Genomic DNA, 18,783 nt, shown 5'->3' on the forward strand with positions numbered 1-18,783 from the left:
AAGGGGGAAGCAGGTTCCCTGCTGAGCAGAGAACCCGACATGGGGCTCCATCACACGACCCTGAGATCATGACCTGAGCTGAAGGTAGAGGCTTAACCCACTGAGCCATCCAGGTGCCCCTTTCTTTTAGACATTTTGTTGTTAGTGTATCAAAATACACCAGACTTTGTTGAACTCAGAGACCAGCAAAGTACCTGCCCAGCATACTGGCCCAGGGTAGCCTTCCCATTTGTAGAATGATTGAATGACTAGGTCATAAACTGTGCATGAAGCCTAGAAATGGGGCCTTCTCCTCCCCTTTTGGCACATCTATATTACAGCATTTAGAGCACTGAATTGAAATCTTGCTGGTTTATTGGGGCACCTGGGCGGCCCAATATCAGGAAGACAGGCACAAGAATGCTATCATTGGTAAGTTTTATGTTCCACAGGCAATCTAAAAGCTGCATACTGGGGGCTCTTGTGTGGCTCAGTCGGTTAGGCATCTGCCTTTAGTGCAGGTCATGATCCCAGGATCCTGCGTCTGGCTCCCTGCTCAGTGGGGAACCTGCTGCTCCCTCTCCCTCTGCCCCTGCCCCCTCAACTTGTGGGTGTGCATGCACATGTGTATTCTCTCACTCTCTCAAATAAATAAATAAATTCTTAAAAAAAAAGAAGCCGCATCCTGTTCAATGCATCAATTTCTTGTGAGTTTGGTAAGCAATAGTGAGTTCCCAGCTCTGAACCCTTATAAAATTGGGTGTCTAGTTCTGCAGACACTTTAGAGGCCCCAAGGAGCTTGATGGACTTTTCTGTTTTGCCTCCACGGGCTTCACTCTGTCAATTAAGCAGTGGTCGCCAAACTTCATTAAAGGAACTACCATCTTCCTCAGAGTCATTATGCTGGGGTCAGCAAGACCTGGAGGTCTGATAGCTCTGTGGGCTCTCCTGCCCAGAGAACACAGAGATGCTCTCAGCCTGTTGATGTGTTGAGAAGCTGAGAGAAGGAGGATGAAAGCCAGTGACAGAGAGGGAGGTATGCAAGAGACTCAAGCGTCATTTCTGAGTTAATCCTTTCTGTTTCTAAGGACTATGAGCTTGAGGTCAGGAATCTCGAATCTACTTCTCCATCTTTTTGTATCCAGGGTGCATAAGTTCCCATTCTTTTTGCTTAAGGGAAATTTTGGAGGCATGGGGCAATGCCCCTTGACGTAGTAGTTTCTAGTTCTGCTGTGTCTCATCCCAGGCCCAGAGCCTGGACCCCAAACCTGGCAGCATCCTGTCCATCTCAGGAAGTGAAACTTCTCATTGTGTCAGGCAAGTATGTTGCACAATGCATGTATCAAACCCCATCTCTTCAAAGAGACTACTCAGGCCAGAGCACTTCCTTCCAGTCCCTAATCAACAGAAAACTTCTCACTACAGAAATAGTTGCACTGGGGGAGGGCCTGGAAGAGTGACAATGATGTAAACGGCCACGCAGACCCATAAAAAATGGAACAAGCAGAAGCGGGGAGTTGACAATGCCAGGATGTAATGGGAAACTCCATTTGGGGAGGACTCTTCCCTCTTGAGTCACTCAAGCCCTTCTCACCTCCAAGTCAAGTTGTCCTCTACACTGGCAGGTCATTTCTCCAAAACAGGAGAATGGCATTTATTCAGAGCAGCAAGTACCTTGGTACTATCTTATGTCTGATCTTGAACTTCTGGCTTCTCTTAGCAAGATTGACCTCCCCCAAATGGTCTTCAGTCAAGAAGACAAATGATCATGGGTCATTTCTTATATTATCATGTATAGTTAGAGTAATATCTACTCTCTGTCATGGGCCATTTTGATCTTGTTGAGTCTCTTGTACAGAAAAGCATAAAGCCATGACTGTCCCTACCATTTTCCAAGTCCCATCTCATCCTTGGCATGGACTTCCTAATATTCTTCTTCAGAGTCTTATCATTTCTTTCCACCATTCCCATAGACCTTTCTGGTACCCCAAAGTGTTTAAAATGTCCTGTGTAGCCATGCCTGTCTCCATGGCTACTTCTATCCTTTTCTTTCCGTTTCAGAGATTATTTCAGATTGGAGAGTCTGATTTTAGTTTTGAGACCTCTGCTTTTCTTCTTATAGCATCATCTCCATCGAGTCTGCCCCCCTCTTGGATCCAGGTACTTAGAGCAGACAGGCAGATTTCAGGAATGCTCCATTCTCCTCCCTGGTCTAGAACAAGGAGGACTCAAATATATGAGGAAGCTGCTAGGTTTGGTGAGGTATATGGTCTGCAGAGGCTTCTCCCTACTGGCTGAGTCATTATTCCACCGCTGAGAGGCCAATGAAAACTTGTCCTTCCTTTGGGTTCAATAGTAAAAGCCCTTTGGTAGGTGAGTAGATGCCAGGACATTTCTACTCTGTATCTTTCTTGCATGAATAGATATAAGATAGTCTGCCATAAACACAGGGCTCTGGTGCTGCTTATATAGGGGTCTGGAAACATTATAAAGGACCAGATAGTAAATATTTTAATCTTTATGAGTCACAGGGTCTATGTTGCAACTACTCAACCCTGTCATTGTTGTGAGAAAGCAGCCATAGATAATACGTAAATGAATGGGCTTAACTGGATTTGTCCTGCAGGTCATAGGATGTCGGCCCCTGTCTTACAGCATTGTATTAAACCATATTTCTTGGACATAAATTTAGAAACAATACTTTAAAAAAACCTGTCCTTTATTGAGTACCAGGCACTTTTTTTCTTGTCTTATTTAGTCTTTGCAATAAACTTTAAGGTAGATAGTATTGACCCATTTCACAGATGTGAAAACTGAGACTGACAGAGTTAACTAATTACTAGTAAATGCTGGAACCATGACTCAAACATGGTTTAGTTAAATCTAAACCAGATCCTTTTTTTTTTTTAAATCACTTTTAACTGTTATAAACATTTTTTGCTCCCATATTGTGTTGCCCACAGTGCCCATCTGCAGAATTTTTTCTCAATGATTCAATTATATTCTAAATGACATTAGTTTGGCAGATTCACATATCTTGGCAACTGTGCCCATATATGTTTCCACACTGTCCTCTTAGGATTAGGGTAAACTCTGTTCCCTTGTCCTTCCTCCTTTTCCCACCTGGCTGTGACATGTGTGAATTCTCTTCTTTCTCCTTCTCTCAGGGTAGCACTGGGACTTTCCAAACTGGGTATTTAGTTCTCTCTCTTCCCTTTTCTGAGTTTCTTCCTTATTTGTTTTCATTTTCTCACCTGCTACTGGTAGCTCTGTTGTTTGATCTCCTTTGTCCTTTCCTTTTTCTTTAAGACTGTTCTAGCACTATAAAAAAAAAGACCACTTTAGGATTATCATGCCTAGAATCATATGGTTTTTAAAAAAGTAATGCTTAAAAATACTTTGCTCCTAAAATCTATGATGAAATATTTCTCTCCTAATCTGTCTGCAGTGTATGTATTCTACTTGCTGCTTATTACATAATTGAAGGTGATTTGGTCATTTCCTTCCAGGACTTAGTTAATTTCACTTCTCCAGTTACTTCCTCCTTGTTGGCTGGAACCAAGTTTTCTATCTTCTGGGAATACAAAGTTCTTAGCAAAGCAACTCAGGACTTGTTGGGTGCAATGGTCAAGTCTAGAACCCAGACTCTAGGTGGTTAATCTCCCCTAATTACTGAGCAATGTTGAATGAGGAAGTCTGATTGTGTAAAGGTATTATACAAATTCTACCCATACTTCTATACAATGCATAGATATTCCAGAATTCAGCAACTTGGGATTCCTTTCTTTTTTTTTTTTTTTTTTAACATTTTATTTATTTATTTGAGAGAAGAGAGAGACAGTGAGAGAGAGCATGAGCGAGGAGAAGGTCAGAGGGAGAAGCAGACACCCCGTGGAGCTGGGAGCCTGATGCGGGACTCGATCCCGGGACTCCAGGATCATGACCTTAGCTGAAGGCAGTCGCTTAACCAACTGAGCCTCCCAGGCGCCCGGGATTCCTTTCTCTCCCTGGCATTAGAGGTTGCAACCTCTTTCAGTATGTACTTATGGATCTATGAGGCTGCCACATGTGACCCATTTTTCAAGGTCAATTTCACAAGGGAGGATGTTTGATATGATAGTTCCAAGAGTGATTGATCAAAGTTAACCGGTGGCATGTGCAAGCAGCAGGTTATATTTTAGAATTGGTAGTGATTTAAAAAATCAGGGTCCTGGGATTGAGCCCTGCATTGGGCTCTCTGCTCAGCAGGGAGCATGCTTCCTGCTCTCTCTCTCTCTGCCTGTCTCTCTGCCTACTTGTGATCTCTGTCTGTCAAATAAATAAAATCTTAAAAAAAAAAAAAAGGGAGAAAACTTTCACTGCCCCTACCTGACTGCCTCTCTCACTGGGTAAGCCATTTCACCAGAAATTGTCCCAGTCACTGCCATCCAAGGACTCACCGTTCATTCACTAACCACCATCAGTTCTTTGAATAGGTCTTTTTTTGAGCACTTCCTGACTGCCTTGGATCTGTAGATTTCTCTCCATCCTCATACTTCATTGTAAGTAATTCAAGCCCTCTCCCTTCTTACCTCGGTCATTTAAATCATTTCCTAATTAGTTTGTTTGCTGACATGGAAACTCCATTCATCCATTCCCAACACATTAGCCAAGGGATGTCTCCACAAAGCAAATCTGGAGACATCAAGTCCTTACTCACATCTCATCGTTGGCTCCCTGTCTCCTCTGTGGATGAGTCCAAGCTCCTGAGCATGGCAAGCAAGGTCCATCATGGAATCCTCCATTCTTCTCTGCTGCCACATACTTAAGTCCTCCCAAACTATTCGCAGTCCTTGAATGCAATAATATTCCTTCTAGCTTCCATGCTGTTGTACAACGTTTTCGTTTTGCCTGGAAACTCCTTCTCCTCCTTGTAGTTTGTCCACTGCTTAATCCGTTTTTTCTTTTTTAAAGATTTTTATTTATTTATTTGAGAGAGAGTGAGAGTGAGAGAAATCACAGAGGGAGAGGGAGAAGCAGAATCACTGCTGAACAGGGAGCCTGATGTGGGGCTCAATCTTAGGACCCTGAGATCATGACCTGAACTGAAGGCAGACACTAACCAACTGAGCCATCCAGGTGCTCCTGCCTAATCCTCTGTACCAAGTGCCTCTAATACTCTCTGCAAACCTCCCTCACTGTGCTTTATTTGCTTATCTCCCTTACTATTAACACACTTGTTATAGCTCTTATCTCCATGCCTGGCTCATGATGGTGGTCCATGAATGTTGGCTGACCAAATGAATGAAAGCCAGGCATGATCATGCTGCCACTCTCATGGGTTCCATCTTGAGCAACCTCCTCTGTTTCCTTAGAAAAGAGTATCTTGGATTAAAAATAGAGACTTACCAGAAGCGTAATTTTCAACTCACAATGAACTCCTCAGTAAGCAGCCTTCTTGATAATGGAAGCAGCAGGTAGGCCCCAAAGACTCCTAGAGACTTCTGGGCCTGACTGGGGGTGTTGTCCTCTTGGAGAAGTGCAGTTCCTGCCACAAAGGCACAGTGAACACCTTGCTGCCCGGCTTGAGTCAGAGTGGTGTTCAGCTGCTCCTCTAAGGCATCCTGAGCTCTTTATGAAGTCCTCTGGGATAAGGAGGTGACAGGAGTTGTCACTATCATCAGGAAGTGATAGTGTTCTCCTGCTCAGTGTTTCACCAGATGCCTGGGAGGTAAATTTCTGGAGAGACACTCCCATTTGTCCCAAAAGGCAGTTTTGAAATGTTTCTTAAGGACTTTTCCAAACTCCTCTGAGAATTTGGGAGTTCCAGAAAGATGAAATCAGTGGTGATGACATGGCAGGGTAAGTAGCTTTTGGAATGACTTCCATCATTCCAAAATGGGAGGTGTGTGTGTGTGTGTGTGTGTGTGTGTGTGTGCGTGCATTTGTGTGTGTGTATACAGAGGAAGGAGAGGAAAACTCTGTGTATACAGAGGAAGGAGAGGAAAACTATACCTCACACCAGGCACCATGTAAGCTGTGTGTGTGTGCATGTGTGTGTGTGTGTGTGTGTGTACACACAGAGGAAGGAGAACGAAATTATACAAGACACGGTACTTGTCCTCAAGGAGGTTTTGCAAATGCCTACAATTTAAGAGAATATGGCAAGTGTTATGAGGTGTATAAACTGCCATGGAGGGGTCATCTGCTCTTTCCTCTACATGTGTTCAGGGACTTGGCCAGGTCAAAGGAGGGAGAGAAACATGATTTGGCTCATTGTGAACTGAGAGTTCTCTGGGCTACATTCTGAGATGCTGTTTGGGAAATTGTGGATTCATGTTGGAGGGGTTGTTTACTTCAGAGCAGAGTGAAGACCTGAGAGTACCAGGAAAGGCATGGAGGAGAGTACCTCCTCACTCTGGACAAGGGACTATAAGAAAGAACTGGATTGGCCTTGGCAAACGAGGTTGCATACTCGTATCTCCATGTGGTCATTGTTGCTGTCTGACTTGGAACCCTGAAAGGAATGGATATCTACTGTCAGACAGCCTAGGGAGAGGGCATGCTGGGGCAGGAGGAGGGCCCTGATGGGTGTGGGGTAAAGCTTTCTCTGTTAGGCCACATGGCAGCTAGGGCCAGGACTCTGGGACTTGGACCTGCCTGGAACTCACTCTGGGGAGTATGGGGGGCTGGGGGGAAGTGGGATTGAGCTGGTTGCTCATATACTGAGAAACTCCAGGAGTGAGGCAGGGAAGGAGGCCTGGGGGTAGCCACTCTGCCTGAGGCAGTTTTATTTCCCTTCTTTCATCCTCAAGCCTCACGTCTCTGAAGGCAGGAAGGTGGTCTCAGAGATTTAAGGGACATCCCTTCTAGGACAGATGTGACAGGAAGAGTTAGGAGGTATTGTGTGCCCAGCAAAGCAGCCAGCTTTAGAATGGTCCCCGAGAGCAGGGCCCTGGATGCCTTTGCTCACTGCAGTATCCCCAGACCCTAGAGCAGTGCAGTTTCACTGACATGAATGAATGAATGTCACCAACAGCAGTCTGAGTATGGCAGCCTGAGGTGGAAGTCAGAGGGAAGATTCTGAGACAGTGTCTTAGGGACGCTCAGAAGTTGATCACTGGGGACACATTGAGGGGGATACATTTCTGTCCTCATAATTAGGCGTAAGGCAAATTTGACCCCGACTAAAACCCAGGCATGTTGTATGTGGTGAATGAATTGAAAGGGAGTAGTATGTGTCATTCAGAATGTACTAACTTGGCATATGGGTTATTTTGAGCTGAACGCAATGAGATTCAAAACTCAGCTTAACCTCTTCCGTAACTACCTAAAATAATTTAGATAAGTGGCCTATACCAGAGAGAGGGCTGTTACCAGAGAGAACTGTTATCTGAAAGACTTTTATGTATGGTAGGGCAAATATCTGATTACCAAACTCCTGCTCTTCTTATCTGCCTATGAATTGCCCTCCTTCCCTCTGAAGCCCCAGGGCCCTACCCCTTTCCCTAGCTCAGAATGGGACACATAAACCTCAGTTGCCTGACTGCTTTGAGTCTCATATTTTTATGGGGCGCCTATACAAAGGAAATTAAATTTGCTTTTCTCCTGTTAGTCTGTCTTATGTCAATTTAATTAGTAGACCAGCCAACAAACCTAGAAGAGAAGAAGGGAAATTTTGTCTGTCCATACAGAATCTTCACTGCTGACCTTACCGTATCCAGGAGCCCAACTCCACCTTCCCTCTCCCCAGAAGTCTGCTTCAGCAGGGCATCTGGAAAGTTTGTACAGTGCAAAGGGAAGCATAAAGAAATGGGTGTTGGGGCCCCTGCTTCAAGACATGATTCGTAGGGGACTGACTCTCTGCATTGGGGAATAATGATAGGGCTCTGAGTGCCCAGGTGGCTCTCCAGGTGGCTACATTGTTTGCCTTCAGCTGGGGCCTGTCCATATCTGTGATTGCTGGATGCTTGTGGACTGGGGAGTGTGGGGTTCATAGCTGTACTTGTGATGGACTCTACATTCCCCTCTTTAGGGCAAAGGCTCCCCCTGTGTCCCTATATGTCCCCCTATGTCTACTATTTCTATTTGGGGTAAAAATCTATGTGACCTCTGCATGCCCTACTATGAAGTTATTGGTTGGTTAGGTGGGGTCTCCTTTGTTGAGGCCTTTCCAAGGCTCATACAGCCCAGGCCTTGCTGGTACTTTCTTCATCTCTCAGCCCTCTTCCTCTTGATCACTACATCTAGCACACAGGCCTTCTGTCTGATCCTTGGCTTGGCAGTCTTGCCCCTAATCTGGGGGCAAGTTGGTTTATCTTTCTCTCATCAAGGTCTCCCTTGATCCCCAGCTCTCATTCTGTCTCCAGCTCTAGCCACTTTCTTTCTCTCTCTCTCTTTTAAAATTTATTATTCAAGTATAGGCAGCATGCAATGTTATATTAATTCCAAGTGTACAACATAGTGATTTGGCAATTCTATTCATTATGTAATACTTACCATGATAAGTGTAGTTACCATCTGTCAACTTACAATGTCTTATAATATTATTGACTATGTTCCTTATGTTGTATTTCCCATCCTTGTGACTTTTTAAATTTTACTTAATTTTTATTTTATTAACATATAATGTATTATTAGCCTCAGGGGTACAGGTCTATGAATCGTTAGGCTTACACACTTCACGGCACTCACCATAGCACATACCCTCCCCAATGTCCATAACCCAACCACCCTCTCCCTACCCCACTCCCTTCAGCAACCCTCAGTTTGTTTTGTGAGATTAAGAGTCTCTTATGGTTTATCTCCCTCCCGATTCCATCTTGTTTCATTTTTTCCTTCCCTACCCTCCAAACCCCCCACTGCCTCTCAAATTCCTCATATCAGGGAGATCATATGATAATTGTCTTTCTCTGACTTATTTCGCTCAGTATCATACCCTTTAGTTCCATCCACATCATTGCAAATGGTAAGATTTCATTTCTTTTGATGACTGCATAGTATTCCATTGTATATATGTATACCACATCTTCTTTATCCATTCATCTATTGATGGACATGTAGGTTCTTTCCATAGTTTGGCTATTGTGGATATTGCTTTTATGAACATTCGGGTGCACGTGCACCTTCAGACCACTCCACTTGTATCTTTAGGGTAAATACCCAGTAGTGCGATTGCTGGGTCGTAGGGTAGCTCTATTTTCAACTGTTTGAGGAACCTCCACACTGTTTTCCAGAGTGGCTGCACCAGCTTGCATTTCTACCAACAGTGTAGGAGGGTTCCCCTTTCCCTGCATCCTTGCCAGCATCTGTCGTTTCCTGACTTGTTAATTTTAGCCATTCTGACTGGTGTGAGGTGGTATCTCAGTGTGGTTTTGATTTGTATTTCCCTGATGCAGAGTGATGTTGAGCACTTTTTCATGTGTCTGTTGGCCATCTGGATGTCTTCTCTGCAGAAATGTCTGTTCATGTCCTCTGCCCATTTCTTGATTGGATTATTTGTTTTTTGGGCGTTCACTTTTTTAATTTTATAACTGAAAGTTTAGACCTCTTAAGCCCCTCCAGCTATTTCACTCATCCCATCAACCCTCTCCTTCCTGGCAACCAGTTAGTTCTCTGTATTTACAAGTCTGTTTCCCTTATTTTGTTTGTTTTGTTTTTTAGATTCTACATATGGAAATGTAAGTGATGTCATATTGTATTTGTCTTTTTCTGTCTGGCTATGCTTAGCATAATGCCCTCTAGGTTCATCCATGTTGTTGTTAATGGCAAGATCTCATCCTTTTTTATGACTGAGCACTATTCTGTCACATATATACATATATAATATGTATACACACATATATAATATATATATCACATTTTTAAAATAAAACTGGACAGCTACATGAAGAAGAACGAAACTGGACCATTGTATTATACCACACACAAAAATAAACTCAATATGGATTAAAGACCTAAATGTGGGACCTGAAGCCATAAAACTATAAATGAAAAGGCAGTAATCTTTTAGATATGGGTTTTAGCAGCATATTTATGGATATATCTCCTCAGGTCAGGGAGACAAAAACAAAGATAAACGAATAGGACTGCACTAAAATAAAAAGTTCTGGCTGCTCATTAGCATTTTACTCCTGTGTATTTTCTTCTTGCTTATCTGTTGTTTGCTGACAGATTGCTCCACTAGCCATGGATTGGAACGCACTCCTGTAGTCTTGTTACTATTGTGTCCCCAGGCCAGGGTGGGTGATTTTGATTTTTGAGTGGCAGTTGAGCAAATGAGCCATCTAGCTCCTGTCTCAGGTTTCACTCCATGCTTTCCAAAGAATGCAGGCCCCCCAAAATTAGAGTCATTCTGTTCAGTGCCTTTGGGTGGGTGGTTTGTGTCCCTGGCTCCTGCCTGGTGGAGTGTGCTGCTCTGGCTGGCTGCATAGGTTCCCGTGCCCTCTCTTTCTTCTCACCTCCTCTTGGCAGTTCCTTCTGAAATTGCTTGTTCAGTGTAGAGCGTGACCTTGCCCAACAGGATTCTGCTCCACATGGGCTTAAGACAACCGAGAACTCTTGCTTGGATCTCTCCTACTGAGCTCCTGAAGTCAGTTTATAGGTGAGGAATGAGACTACCCTGGGGTCAAACCGCAGATCAGGCAGGTTGCAGACTCTTGTACAGGTGCTCAACTTCTGGTGTGAGTTCCCCACTACACTGGGTGTTCAGGTGGAGAGAGGGCAAGGTATTGCTTTGTGCTCCTGAGGAAGCCCAGGACTGAAATCTCAGCCAAGGGCCACATTATTTAGAGGAACTGGCTCAGCCAGTCCTGACACTGGGAGTTGGCCCCTGCCTGATTGTCCTATTGCAAATGGCTTACTGGACAAGGGAACTAGACTGGTATTAGTGGAGATGTGGGGGAAAGGGAATAAGCCCACAATATTTTCTCTGAACCCACAGCAGCCTTGTTGGCTTTAACACAGATTGTTTAACTGTCAGACCACTTAGCTCTTCCATTATCCTATGTACAACCAGATCTCAGGAGTAAGACTTTGTGAATTCTGGCAAGTTCCTTGACTCCCTCTTTACTGAGATTGATTCCTCAGGAGACCCCATTTTAAAGTATCAAGGATACAGTAGGATTCACCTTAGTCTCACTTTGTTCACTGGACAAGGAAATTTGCTCTTCTTTTAAGTACTAGTCATATGGAAAGCAATCCTACAAATAAGCAAACAAACTCATTTCAATACCCAGAACAGAACTTTTCAATTTCGTTTCCCCCAGGTAATAAGCCTCCTTGTTGCTTAGTAGGGAACTGCTTTGAGTGTGACTGTTTGGGAACACATCTGATCTTCCCCTCCAGTCTTAAAGTTCCTAGAGGACCATGGCAAAATCAGCCACTTCTCCTTCTCCTATGACACCTTGCTTATGTTGAGAATTCAGGAGAGGGAGGGGGAGTTATCATTGGAATGAGGGATTCCAGGAGGCATTCAGTAGGTGAGTCAGAAAGACCAAAGAGGGAATCAGATGAAGCTCTACCCTCCTAGCCTAATCTCTGAAGGTCACTCATCTTCCTGGCCAGATGTCCTTAAGTTAAAATGATGACAACAAAACCTATCTCTCAAGGTTGTTACAAAGATAAACAAAGTCCTTTATGGGAAAGTGTCTGTCACAGAGGTGGACCATGGTTGACACATAGGAAATACTAGTTTGCCTCCCTTCCTCCTTCTTTCTTTCCTTTCTATTGAGAGTAGCCTCCTTTTCACCATTGCCACAGAATCTCTGATAATAGTGGTAATCCAACAGGGCTCACTGGTTATGTGTGAGTTTGTGTGCATTAGGACTGGAAAGTGTCAACTGGCAACATTCATTCATAAAGAACTCACTTGGCCTGGGGCTGTAGTGGGGATGGGGAATATTGTTCCCCAGTATGCCTCATTGTCCCTTTGTTTCATTGGTTCCTTGAGGCATTTGTCCAAATGGAGCCCCTCAGTGGGCTCACCAGATACGAATGTCCTCAGTTTCCCAGGACCCTTAACAATTTAGCATCATCTATTCCCTAAAAGTGTAATTGCCTTCCATATAGTATTTCCAGTATTGCTAGGAATACAAAGATTGATTAAACATGGGTGCTTCTCTTCAGGGCACTTATCTTGAATACAAAAAATTAATAGTAGGTGCTGAGAAGAGGCACTCCTTTTTGCCACCCTCAAGGCTGCGTACCTCTTGGAAAGACTCCATTTAGGCAATCATGCACACAGACATCCTCCTTTCTGACCACAGCCTTCCTGCTTTCTCACCCCCATACTCTCAAAGTGCCAATTATTCACCCTTATCAGGACAACTAGCCCACAAACATCCCCCTTCTCTATCTGTCCTCCTACTTTTGCTTCCTTTTTAGCCATTTTAGTTAATATGCTCCATCTTCCCAACCATTTTCTTGCTGATCTTCTCAGCAGCCTTTCCCTTTTTCTCCCCTAGCATTTCCTAGGCAAAACCCCAGTCCTGCTTATATTGATGGTCTGCTTCTTCTGCATCTCTCTTGAGGCTACTGGGGACTGTTGGAGAAAACTGCCTAGCCTTACAGATGACTGCCTCCTGGATGCATGGGCAACACCACCCACTGGGCTCTGACATTGTTTGGCAGTCCTATGACTATCTCCTAGTGTGCTGTGCATAGCGGTCATTTCAAATACTCACCACTGACCTCAAATCCTGACCCTACCTCTCTCCCTCATACTTAGTCCTTGAAAGATCGACACCATCATATGAGAGCTCCCACAGCATTTCCTTTTTTTTTTTTTTTAAGATTTTATTTATTCGAGAGACAGCATGAGCAGGGGTTGGGGTGAAGCAGAGGGGAAGGGAGAAGCAGACTCACTGCTGATTGAGGAGACTGACCTGGGGCTCTATCCCAGGACCCTGGGATCATGACCTGAGCCAAAGGCAGATGCTTAACTGACTGAGCCACCCAGTTGTTGGAATAGTGGAGGATTTTTATCCTACATGGGCTCTTTCTTCTACCCAGGCCTGCAACCTCTTGGCCCACTGTTGTATAATAAAGAGTGTATCTGTTTTTTGCCCCAGATTCCTATTAGGGAACTTCTGAAACTCTTGGAATTTTTGATTCTTGGCAGTGCCCTTAGATAACTTTAGGTGGGAGGCTAGTCTCCAGAAAGACCAACCATGTAATTAGAAGATTGGGGCTTTGAGTCACGTGATGGTATCAGTCAATTCTTCCTCCCATCCTCCTGAGAGCGAAGAGGAGGGGGACTAGAGATTGAGTTCACTCACATGGCCAAAGATTTAATCAATTATACCTACATGATGAGATCCCAGAAAAACTCTGGACACTGGAGCTTGGGTAAGTTTTCTTTTGTTGAACACAGTGATGTATGGGAGAGTGATGTGTCCTGATTCCACATGGAGAGGGTACGGAAACTCAGTTCCCTCCCAGACCTCCTCCTCTATATCTTGGCATTTGGGTGGTTCTCCTGATTTGTATCCTATTTAATAAAATAATAATAATATCAGCACTTTCCTGAATTCTGTGAATCTTTCTAACTAATTAAAAAACCTGAGAGGGTCTTGGGAACTTCTGAATTTATAACCAGTCAATCAGAAGTGTGGGTGGTCGCTGGTCAGGACAGTCTTATTGGGGTCTATGACCTTTAACCTGTGGGGTCTGCACTAACTCTGGATGGTTATTGCTAGAATTGAATTGAAGTATACCCAGTTAGAGTTGAAATGGAATACTCATCTTTTCAAGGACCTTGCTGTTGGTATCTTTCTCCCTCATTTTTGACCCTTTACTCTCTACTGGCTCCTTCTTACCAAACCCTCTTGTGCAGTGCTTCTATGAATTAAAACGAAACAAAATAAAACAAAACTCCTTTGTTTCTCTTTAAAAAGTGCCTTCACTTGTTTTCCCTCCCACTCCTTAGGCCTCAACGCTTTTGCTTCCTCCCTCCGTTTGATTGTAACTTCTCTCATGAAGGCCATCCTTCATGATCATTTTCAGCGATCATTTTCAGCCTTTAAAAACAAAAAACAGAAAACAAAAAACAAACAAACAAAAAACTTGACTTCTCAGTGGTATTTCACGTAATTGATCATTTTCTTCTCAAACTACAATCCCCTCTTGCCTCAGTTCTTCAGTATTACCCAGCTTTTCCTTCTGTCATTCCTTTCCCAGTCACCTATCTAGTCTTCTTCTGTCTGTCTCTTAACTATGCCAAACTGTTCCACTTCTCACCCTCTTTTCTGATTCCTAGCCTATGAAAGTCTCACCATCTACCCAGACACCTAGACATCACCTTGAACCTTTCACCTCATTCACCACTCTAACCTCATGTCTAATGAACCATCATGCTTGGTTTCCTTTTACTTTTCAAGTACCTCATGTCTCCGTGCATTTACACCCTCTGTTTCTATTGCTCCCCAGTCCACATGACAACCTCTGGTTCACTTCCTCTTTAGTCTCCCTGCTTCTAGTTGTGTGACCCTCCAACCTGTTCTCCACCCTATAGCTAGAGTAAAATTTCTAGAACAGACACAATTATGTAGTGCCAGAGCCTATGTGGAACCTGCCCAATGGCAAATGCTGTGACATTTTGTTGAATGAATATTATGTCCTTGCTGAAGACCCATCAGTAGTTTCCCATGGCCCTTAGAGTCCAATCTCCTGGGCACACTTTGTAGCCCTCTTGACCTGGCCCTTGCACACTCCCCTTTTTTGCCTTGAATGTATCATGCTCATCCTCCCTCTACCTGCAACACCCTTCCCTTCCTTTGGCCAGTAACTGTTACTCATCCCTTACATCTCAGCCTTCATGGGCTCTTTCCTGCCCCACATGCCATAGGTCCTAGTCACTTCCTGCTCCACCTATTATATACTTATTACATTGTATTGCAATTGTTTGCAGTGCTGATTTACATACCCACTAGCAGTATCTCAACATCCCCATCACTCTTCATTCTTGGCAACACTTAATGTAGCCAAACTTTTAAAAAATTTTGACAATCCATTTGGTGTAAAATGGTATCTTACTACACTTTAATTTCTATTTCTCTAATTTTTAATGAGGTAGAGCATCTTTTCAAATGTTTCTTAGCCATTTGTATTTACTCTTCTATGAAATGCATATAGTTTTTACTGCTGGATTTTTTTCTTATTTACTTGTAGGAGTTCTTTATATATTCTAAATACCAATCTTTTGTGACAAATTTTATGTTACAAATTTTATATCCCAGTTTGTGGCTTGTTTTTCATGGTATCTTTTTAATGGTATCTTTTAAAGAAAAAAATTTTTTTTTCCTTTTGTAAACATATAATGTATTATTAGCCCCAGGGGTACAGGTCTGTGAATCGCCAGGTTTACACACTTCACAGTACTCACCATAGCACATACCCTCCCCAATGTCCATAACCCCACCACCCTCTCCCTACCCCCCTCCCCCGCCCCCCCCCCCCGGCAACCCTCAGTTTGTTTTGTGAGATTAAGAGTCTCTTATGGTTTGTCTCCTTCCCCATCCTATCTTGTTTCATTTATTCTTTTCCTACCCCCCAAGCCCCCCACGTTGTATCTCCACTTCCTCATATCAGGGAGATCATATGATAGTTGTCTTTCTCTGATTGACTTATTTCGCTAAGCATAATACCTTTAAAGAAAAATTTTTTACATTTAAAATGAGGTCAAATTGATCAGTTTCCCATTTATGGTTTATGCCTTTGGTGTCTTGTTTAAGAAATTTCTCCCTGCCCCAAATCACAAAGATATTCTACTATATTTTGTTCTATAAGTTTTAAAGTTTTGTCTTTTCACATTTGTGCCTTTATTGCATTTAAGAATAGCTGCATAAGGGCAAGAGGTATGGTCTGATTTCATGCTGATCACCAGAGCTCTGTGTAGTGACTGGTACCCAGTAAGGGATCAGTGACTGAATGAATGATTGAAGGACTGAAGGTAGAAACAGAGTGGTATGGGAATTCAGAGGGAGCAAGAGGTACTGTTGAAAGGGTGAAGGAGATCGAATAAGATAATGGTTCTTAATCCTGGGTCTACACTGGGGTTCCCTGGAGACCATTAAAATGTAGAGGGCTCCACCCCAGAAACTCTTTGTGATTGGTCTGAGCCATGGCCTGGGCATCAAGTGATCCTAGTGAGGGGTCAGGGCTGATGGCTGCTGGATTTGGAGGTAAAATAATATTGTAGTCAAGGGAACAGGATCTGGGCTCAGCACACCTGGGCTTGAATTTTAGCCTTGTCACTGACTAGTTGTGTGCTCTTATACTGTTTGAACCTGATTCTTTACCTACAAAATGGATGTAATAACACCTATGTGCCATGGTGGTTGTGAGAGTTAGAGGAGATAAATGTATTCCCAGAATGAAGTGTGTTCTTAAAGATCTGTTGCATTTGTTTGTTTGTTTGTTTATGTTTTTCACAAAGGCGATGACATTTGAGCCAGACCTTGATGCCTGGGTGAGACATAAATATGTGGTGATTGAGAGAGAAGGTCAAGTCAGGTGGAAGATTCAAGGTGGAGAGTTAGCAGGCCAGTTAGCATCCACAGAGAGTGCAAGAGAGGAGTGGGGAATCTGCAAGGGAAGACAGGTAGTGAACAGGTGCCAAGGGTACAGCTTTTCAAGGGTTCCTATGGGCACTGTTGTCTTCCCAAATCTCCAGCCTAGCCATAAATGAGCAAGGATTCTGGATTCTCTCTCTCTCTTTGTTTCTCCCTTCATTCCCTAGAATAGAGCAGTGACTGGCTTTTAGGAGGAAAGTTAAGACAGGGTCACGGTGAGGATCAGGAAAAAGAATGCAGGAATGCTCTACATGTTCTCTTATTGAGTTCTTACTTTAGTGTCTATTAAGGCAATCTAGTCTAGGGCAATGCCCAGTGGGGGTTATTCTCTTTCCCTCTCCCATATGCCTAGATTATCTTTGTTTTCCATCTCTATTCTGTTATTTATCGTATCTGTCCTCTGCCACAGTATTTCATGTCCTGTCTGCCTTTCCTCTTTTCTAGATTCCAGCTGTTCCTGGAGGTTTAGATCATTTCCTTGTTATTTTCTTGTACCTCAGAGCACAATGAGTGCTTAATAAATGGTTATTGATTTGAATCAAATTTTATTTAAATGGTTATGTTTCACATCTAATTGGCTCCTGGATCATTGCATTTCTTTCTAGCATAACCAGAGATGGGGAACCATATCAAAGGCAGGACTATGCCTTATAGAAATGCATGAAACCCTCTCACTGACAGCTGAATAAGAGCATGGGAAGGTGCAAAAACAAAACTTCCACTTTTGGAAATGTAAAAATGTGACACTTATCACACTTAGGTGTATTTTACCATGAAGTTATTGTTGGTGTCTTATGACTGCATTGTTTACCCAGATATGGATTTATCCTCCTGTATCAGGAGCTGAGGACAGAAATATTGTTGATACAGACTCTTGATAAGGAGGCCAGTATTCAGAGAATTTCTATAATGCAGTTTTTGAATAGTTTTGCATTTCTTTAACATTTATTTAAATTGGTGGTTTAACTTAGTTGTGAAGTCTGATCAAATGTTTGGGATATACTCATAATGATGGCTTTGGTTTTTAGAAAAGTTATTTGTAAGTTATTATTTCTGGTAATACTTAAGCAACATGGTCTTTTGTTTCTTAAGGCCTATCTTAGGTTGTGACAGTAAAACTATATCATCCCTGTGTAGATAAATGCTTATCTTTTTATCCCCTGTAGCAGGATATAACCTTAGCTTGTCCCCAGAACTAAATCAGGTTAGTAAAGTGTAGTTTACTAAGAAAATGTTTGGGGTAAAACAATCTGTTTTATTTACTTTGTTGGATATCACCTATCCATCAGGAGACTCTTCTGACTGTGACTGTGAACTGACTAAAACAAGAATTAACAACATCAACTTACATTTTAAAAGAATCTTTAGCTTGGGGGCACCTGGGTGACTCAGTCGTTAAGTGGCTGTCTCTGGGACCTGGGACCAAGTCCCACATCGGGCTCCCTGCTCTGCAGGAAGCTTGCTTCTCCCTCTCCCACTCCACATGCTTGTGTTCCCTCTCTCACTGTCTCTCTCTCTCTCTGTCAAATAAATAAATAAAATCTTAAAAAAAGAGAGAATCTTTAGCTTGTTTTAGATGGATTGTTGGTTGGATAGCCTGAAGATTTATAATTTGGGGGAGAGCTGGCTGTTGCCCTTAGTGGTTTGACTTATTTCAAAGTTATATGTAGTTTTGTTTTGAAACAGTCTGGATTCTCAAAAAAATGTTGGCTTGTATAATGCTGAGAAATACTGAGCCACTCATCTGAAAGAGTAGGCCTGAGAAATAATTTGAACTGGTTTATAGATGGGCACTACAGACATCTACCTCTGTCTTAACTGGCTGTTCAGATATAGACAAAAGGTTGAGAGGAGTAAGGATTTAAAAGTAGATGCTGAGCTATGCGTGATCTGTTTGATCTACAACACAGAAGACTGCGCCAATGGACCTCAAGGAAAAGGGGTGTGCATTTATTGATCCCACTACATGAAGGGCACAATGATAAGCTGAGTAAGAATTGGTCTCTGATCTTAAGAGGTTAACAGGTTTTGAGGATGACAGACAAAAATATTTAATAAAAATATTTAATGTTATAAATGTTCTGATGGAGTTATGTTCAAGAGATCAAGAGGAAGATTGGTTGATTGAGTCTGGAAGCATGGGAGAGAGCATTCCTGAGCAGCTGCTACTGGTACTGAGTCTTAAAGGAGGAATAGTACATGAGAGGTGTGGGGAGTGCCAGCAAAAGAACTTGAGGTAGGGTCTCTGCAGGCA

This window comes from Enhydra lutris, unplaced genomic scaffold (genome assembly GCF_002288905.1).
Source record: "Enhydra lutris kenyoni isolate GAN:26980312 unplaced genomic scaffold, ASM228890v2 scaffoldscaffold59, whole genome shotgun sequence".
Lineage (NCBI taxonomy): Eukaryota > Metazoa > Chordata > Mammalia > Carnivora > Mustelidae > Enhydra > Enhydra lutris.